This window comes from Cebidichthys violaceus, unplaced genomic scaffold (assembly GCF_023349555.1).
Source record: "Cebidichthys violaceus isolate CVI_PGR_0920_01 unplaced genomic scaffold, fCebVio1.0.p SCAF_15, whole genome shotgun sequence".
NCBI classification, from domain to species: Eukaryota; Metazoa; Chordata; class Actinopteri; order Perciformes; family Stichaeidae; genus Cebidichthys; species Cebidichthys violaceus.
In genome coordinates this window covers 232,267-239,717 of record NW_027176318.1, presented here as the reverse complement: position 1 = coordinate 239,717, position 7,451 = coordinate 232,267, and the positions used below count along the sequence as shown (strand labels likewise).

Genomic DNA, 7,451 nt, shown 5'->3' with positions numbered 1-7,451 from the left:
AGGTCCAAAGAGCATCAAAGCCAGGCTGTTGGAATCCCCACATACAAACACACGTGCACAAACGCTAGGACACACACATGCTGAGCACAGGCAGACTGTCCAACAAGGAGAAAGGAAATATTAAAGGTAATTAGTACCTTTCTTCATTTTACAGACATTTCAGCCGACACTCTTGTTTCATTTTTCTCTGCCCCACATGTTCAATAGGAGTAGTAGTAGAAGATTTATATAAATCTCATGTTTCAGGCTTTAGTTTGACATGTTGGGGAATACACTTATTCTCTTTCTTGCCAAGAGATAGATATGAAGCTGCAGCCAGGAGATGGTTAACTTGGGGGGTTGTGGGACTATTTCTTGTCCGGGAGTTGTGACTATGTAGGCTAATGCTGTCAAACAACCAGCAGAGACTCCAGTAAAACCACTAATTGTTCATTTTACGCCTCCGTTTCTGTACAGATTAAACAAACAACCAGGGACGTGCGGTCAGGGGAGGCAAAAAACAAATAATGCTAAAATAAAATAAATATTAATATTTCTCTACTGATCTGTGCTATAAATGTAATTTATAATTTATAATGTAATTTTATTATATGTCCTTTCTTTACATAATGTGTGTAGAACATGTTTAGTGTTGCTGATCTGACATTAAACCGGTGAAAAAGCACAGAGAGGCAAACAGTACCTCTGCCTCACTGAAGGGGGCGAGCGAGAGCCCACGGGTCGATTTATGTTGTTCTGTCGTTGCTCTTCTTCTACACTTCTCTTCTTCTTCTATTTTGCTTTGACCACAAGAATGTAAGATTCTATATCCAAGCTTAAAAATTTCTCAAAAAACAGTGAAATGTGACCAAATCAACAGTAATTCACCGTCGGACAGGTAAAGTAACCTGTTATGTGTTTGTTCTTCTCTTTATACATCCTGGTTGTTACACAGATTATCGCGGAATCTCACGATGTTCACGCTCGCGAGCGCTCCGGTGGAATCAAATATGTACCTTACCTGTGTGTGTGTGTGTGTGTGTGTGTGTGTGTGTGTGTGTGTAAATAATGCTGGTATGAAAAACAACCAGTAGTCAATGGTCAAGCTTCCACTGAATGGTGATGTAAGCGTCTCTATTGGTTCATATGTTTGTACATCTGACTCATGTAGAGTCAGAGCCTCACCAGACACCAACCTCACCGCACGTCACTGTTCAACATAGTGTGTGTTAATGAGTGAGCATTAGAGGTGTATGCTAGATGTTTCACCACTTTTTTTGTCTTTATGCTAAGCTACGCTAACTAGCTGCTGCCTGTACATTCATATTTAACATCTAACTAAAGAAAGCAAATTGTATCTCTCAAAATGTCAAACTATTCCTTTGAGTGTGGAGCTGGAGTCAGTTCATGCTTAGCTTAGCTTAGCATGAATACTGAAAATAGGGGGGAAACAGCTAACCTGCCAGCTAGTCAGTTCAAAAGATTGCATACTGGCACACTAGTTAACACATTTCAGTTTGTGTGTTAATCCAGGCTAGCTGTTGCCCCTGCCTCTATTTTTTGTATCATAAATGAACATGTTATATCTTTGTCTTAAACCTTTCCCTGCGTTTTCAACCTTAATGCTGAGCTACGCTAACTGTCTGCCAGCTGTAGCTTCATATTAACTGTACAGAGCGGCGTATCGATCTTCTCATGTCACGATCATTTTGAGTATATCTCAAAGTGTTGACCTCTTGCTTTGACATGGTCCCTTTGAAAAGCCCCAGCTTGACACCTGATTCTCACATGACCATAATGCTGCGCACACACACACACACACACACACACACACACACACACACACACACACACACACACACACACACACACACACGACTTTCATGATGTTAGACAAATTACACCTAAGGCACCTCTACCATCTGCTCATAATCCAGCGCATTAACTCATTACATCACTGTTGGAGTAGGTTTATTTCAAATAAAAGAACAAAGAGTTCAGGTATATTCTTTGTCTACAGGAACAAAGTTGTGGCTGAAACGACGGATTAAATGAGCAAAACACGACAATCAGCCCAACCTTCACGTTATGAGTCACGAAAAGAGACGCTCATGCTTATTCAGTGTGTCCACTGAGGTGTGCAGCCTCTTCATTTAATATTTCCATAAGGTTGCATATGAGTGTACGCCAGGCAATCCCTGTAATAAGGAGGTAATGTATTCTGTGCCAATGGCAAAAAGGTACGCTTGAAACATCCCTCACAGGAGCAGTGAGTTTTCTACTTGACAGTGGACACATACATAATTAAGCCAACTAGAAAAAAATGAATATTTCATCTCAAAGCATTTTCATCTCCAAACATCAAAACACCTCAACGTCTCACATAATGAGCAAGGTAAATTAGTTCTATTCACAGAGGGAATAGGCAACAAGGAGTGCTCACTCAAAGCACCTTGCTTAAAAAATAGATCAGCTTGAGAAGAAGAGGGGGAACTCGGAACACTTTTCTGTGTGTTTTTGCCAGAATTCTTTGAGTCCTCGGAGGAAGCGGCCGTTTTAACATGCAAAAAAGAGCTAATTCTTTCCTAAGATTGTTTGCCTAACCATTTCTTCTTCTTTTTTTGCGACGCTGTAATTGTGTTATTATGTTATATTACAGCGTCAGCCTTAATGCTTTGTAGCCTGATCTGACCATAACTCATACTGACCTGTAATTCACGACATGTCATCCGTGAGTCGCCGGAGGACTTTTGGGGTTTACGGATATGCAGGCGCATGCCAATAGAGAGGATAAATTGTTCCACAACGTTGCCGCAGTTCAGTTTTTACTAGTGTGGTCCACGCGAGCGCCAGCTTTTCTCCATTTCTGTGATGGCATCGACGTTCTCGTGTGTCTGAGTTTTCCGAGAGAATGGCTTGTAAATTATAGCTTTTAAAATGGCTGTGTGGGACACGGGAGGGGAAAGTAGGTGCTGTGCATAGTGCTGCAACAGCAGCACCGCCGCGCTGGAGAGAATCACTTTGACCGTCAAAACCTGACTCAGACTGGCTCCCTGAACACCTTCATAGATAGGGAATTAACCTGCCACGGCTTGAGACGCTTTACTGAGCGCTGGTCGATACTGTCATTATCCTAAAGCAATTCTTAATTCTATTTGGCCCTGAGCTAAAGATCCTTGTATTGATCACAAAGTAGGGATGCCACAACTACTTTTTTTCTATAGTTAAGACGTTGTTTAAAAAAAGAAGAGAGCTCTTATAGCTCAACACACAGAAGAGTAGCGTATCATTTTGAACGTTCAGACATGTGTTTCAGTGTGACACCTGAGGATTTAACCAAGTGTTGCAGTCATAAGGCACGAATGCTAGTGAGTGATCAAGGGTAACAAAAAGAAAAAGGCAACTCTCTTTCATATCCTGTTTTGGAAGATGAGAAATGTTGATATTACTCGCCGAGCGCCACCAGCATGAAACGGGGCCTTTCAGAAACACAGCGGTGACAACACCTGTACTGCAGTTCCTGATTGCTCGTCTTTGTTCTCGAGGCTCCTGACAACTGCTGCTGCTGCTGCTGCTGCTGCTGCTGCTGCTGCTGCTCGAAAGAGACAGAAAAAGACACAGAGAGAATCCTGAGCAGCATGAAACTGAATACATCTTTTTCTGTCCGTCTGTGTTCCACACACACACACACACACACACACACACACACACACACACACACACACACACACACACACACACACACACACAAACAAACATCGCCACCTGCCACAGACTATACACTGAGGCCTGTGACAGCGGTTAACAGAACAGGACATGTGTAGCCCCAGGTGACTCAAATTGCAAAACTAACAACACCATGCTTCATTGCACCAAGAACGCAGTGTGAAATACCAGTAAGAAGGGCGTGTGTTATGTGTGTGTGCATGTGTGTGTGATTGTCAATTCATATGCATGTCTAAATGCTTGTGCTCGTGGGTATGCATCTGTGTCACAACGGATCCTTACAATGCAGCTTTTTTGACATGAAGTGCCATTTTTAAATGAATGAATTAGGATGCAATGTTGACGACGACTATGAAACCACCGTAAATAACAGGTGGCACAACTGTCACCAAACACTACTATTGGTCAAGCTACAGTGTGCTGCCTAAAGGTGCTTTAATGTCTTGCAATAATTAATATAGTCTTGTAACAAAAAACAAATAAAAAATGATCGATAGAGTTCTAAATGTAATTTTATATATATATATATATATATATATATATATATATATATATATATATTTAATTCTAGCAGTAGGAATAAAATATAAATGGGAACAGTAACAATTATAGCAGCAACAGAAGTGATGCTGCTGTTGGGCCCCTTATGACCACCATCACTCTCGTCACAATGTATGCATATGTACCCGGCTGTATTTATACATTTAACATACTCTGTATGTTGTCCCTTCTGCCACAGCGGCATTACATAAAATACCATGTTGACTTCTGTATGTAGATGTTTGTGTATGTATGTGTGGACCTGTGTATGTAAGTCTATGTGGGGATTCATGGATGTACAGTATGTGTGTATAAATGACCAACACAGGTCTTGTGTGTAGGCTTTTCATCTGAGACATGACTTTCCCTCCTGGGACAAGAAGGATCATCTATGTCTCAGTAATGAATCCAACATTGCCTGAGTTTATGTTGTATTTTAATGGTTCAGGTTCCCAAATAAATGTAATCATTAGAATCAATTGACAGGGGCTTTTTGTGCCCTTTTTCCTCACAGTCGGTGGCCTTTAGGCAGTTGTCCTTTTTATCTGCTTGGTGATCCAGCCTTGATCGTTATACAGGGAACCACATTACCCACCAGTAAATAAACTACTTGAATGCACGGAGCAGATTCACTGGATTGGTGATTAAACATAGATATTGACCTTATCAAGGGGGAATTTAGCTGTGACATAATGAGTTTACAGTTTACATGTCATTGTTTTATTTAGTGTTTCCTCTATTCAGTCATGTGGTTCACCAACTCAGTTTTTAGGGCCACGACGATCCCTACACAAACATGACCTCAGTGATTTCTATACAGCGAGGAGGCATGGCGCTTTTGAATATGTGAGGAAGAGGGATTGATATCTAATCTGCTTGATATTGGAATCAGCATCAGGAGAGGAGTAGATCGATCGGCGCTTCCCTGCTTAAAGTGAGCTCCATCTGGAACAGCACCGACAATGAAAAGCAACCGATCTCTAGACATCTCTAATAAAAAATACAGTCATCAGTTTATAACGGCACAACACTGACAGAGGCCATTTATCCTGCACAAAGGTTGTTTTTACTTCATGTTGTGTAGTTTACTTTCTTAAAGGGGTACTCCAGTGATTTAGTATAGAGTCCTGAAACACGGAAATGAGTCAGCGTTTTCACATAACTTTCCCTCGTCTGGAAGTCAGTGGGTTTTTCGAACGGGGTTTTTGTTAGATGCAAACAATAGGGTGTGTGGTTAACACAAGCTTAAGAGGTTTTAACGTGTTGATCTGGAACATAAAATGCTTCAGTAAATCCCCCTCTTGTGAATTTTGAAGCTTCTACATGTATTAAAAAAGGCGGTTGCCAACAAGTGTCGCCAATAAACGTCATCACGCGTTTACAGCCTCAGTGTGTATAGAGTGGTGTAATTAGTTCATATCTTAATGTTAGCTTTTTACTTCTGCCGATTGCATTCAGGCTTAGAACAATCATAAAAGTGGCGACCATTTGTGAAGATTATCTTGCTGTACAAATCATGTAAGTGTCATAGACTTGTGTTAACCACAGAGGTTATTTTGTGTGATAATTCAAAATCCCATTGGCTTTTTGTCAAAGGAACCAGTGCAATGTTTACTTCCGGGTTTGGCCTACCAAAATACGTAATTTCTGCAGCACTCTAATATCCTTTCATAAAGTTGGGGGACTTGTCATAGACATTAACATAATTAGTAAAGTTGCAGGTGAGCCCCTGTAATTTAAATTTAAAAGCAGGACATTTGCCACTAACGACGTAGTTCTAAGATGCAGTATTTCAACTTTTACTGTAATAAACGAACCGAATACTTCTTCCAAATAGGCTTCCTCCAAAATAGAATAGCTTAAAGGGCCACTTCACTGTTTTTCTTTCTGTATTTGCTATCTGTCATTGAGATTTCTGCCTGTAAAATGGAAGTGAATGGTAATTTGTTTGCACTGCTCACAATATTACGTTCCATCTTGTATGTAACAGTTTAAATTAAACATTAGTGGCTTTTGAGGCTGTTTGTTGGACAAAATAAGACACTCGAAGACGTCAGCTGTTGCTCTGGAATGTTGTGATGCATAACCTCAGAGGGGAATATTTCAAAATCAAACCAAACATGCGGTCGTGTGTGTGTGTGTGTGTGTGTGTGTGCCCGCAGTGTTACGGCAACGTTACGTTATTGTTCTGACGTGTTAAAGCAGACATCTACCATGACTTTGACGTTTGTGACGTCCTCTCAGCTGTCCGTCAGTGACAGCGCTGTGATGTGCGGCTACAGGTTACTACTGAGCCGCTGATTGGCTGCATTGACCGAGCAGGGCAAAGTAGGTCCCCGGAATATTACGAGCTGTACCACTCTTGCCTCCGCGGGGTTGCACGGGGAAATAGGGACCGCGGAATGTTGCTTCTCCACCCGCCTGAACCACACATTGCTTACTGAAGCAGAATTTGATGGCTGTTTGAGTCCATTTAATTATTTTAGGACGCATTAAAATGAGAAATTGGCATATATTAATAACTCGGTCATATTTGTTCCACCCGCCGGATCGAGTTGACGGTTTGGCTCAAAAATGGCTGGAGAGAAACATTTATGAGGATCGACGGTATTACCAGGTATTTACGACAAAATGAGCGCGTCGTAGCTTGAAGGCGCTTCCTCCACATAACTGGGGATCCAGGTGAGCTGTGTTTAAAGTTAATCCAGCGTTTAGCACCCAGCCCGCCGCTGTGCAGAGAGGGAAAACGAAGCCCAACGGCGCTCGTTTGCAATGTTATCACGGTAGCATTTACATGCAGCAGCTAGGAGCTTTAGCTTTAGCTCTGCATTTACAGGACGAATAACAGCTGCAAACTCGTACAGCAGTCCACGCAGAGTGGTAGGGGTTTGCGTGCAACGAACAGTGAGGGACACAAACGTATGGCCGTGTGTGTGTGTGTGTGTGTGTGTGTGTGTGTGTGTGTGTGTGTGTGTGTGTGTGTGTGTGTGTGTGTGTGTGTGTGTAGCTAACGCAGAGCAGGCCTGCGGCTAACCCTGCAGCTGTGCTCTCATCGCATTAAAACGTCATCAGACCAGGGCTCCCCGCAGTGATATCTGCACACAGACATCAGCGACACGTGAGAAGATGCGCAGATAACAGCCTGACTGTTGTGGTGCTGTGTGAAACAACCTCACTTCTGTCCCCCAACTCTGCTCCTGCACGGC

At 42.2% G+C, this 7,451-nt stretch overlaps 1 protein-coding gene across 1 annotated transcript in view; it reads left to right on the top strand.

Moving 5' to 3' along the window:
* The first annotated feature begins 6,834 nt into the window (after positions 1 to 6,834).
* znf438 (zinc finger protein 438) overlaps positions 6,835 to 7,451 on the top strand; it is a 39,253-nt gene continuing 38,636 nt past the window's right edge. Inside the window, exon 1 of the mRNA XM_068709553.1 lies at positions 6,835 to 6,927. The gene's annotated coding sequence lies outside the window, so the exon portion shown is untranslated. The remainder of the gene's footprint in view (positions 6,928 to 7,451) is intronic.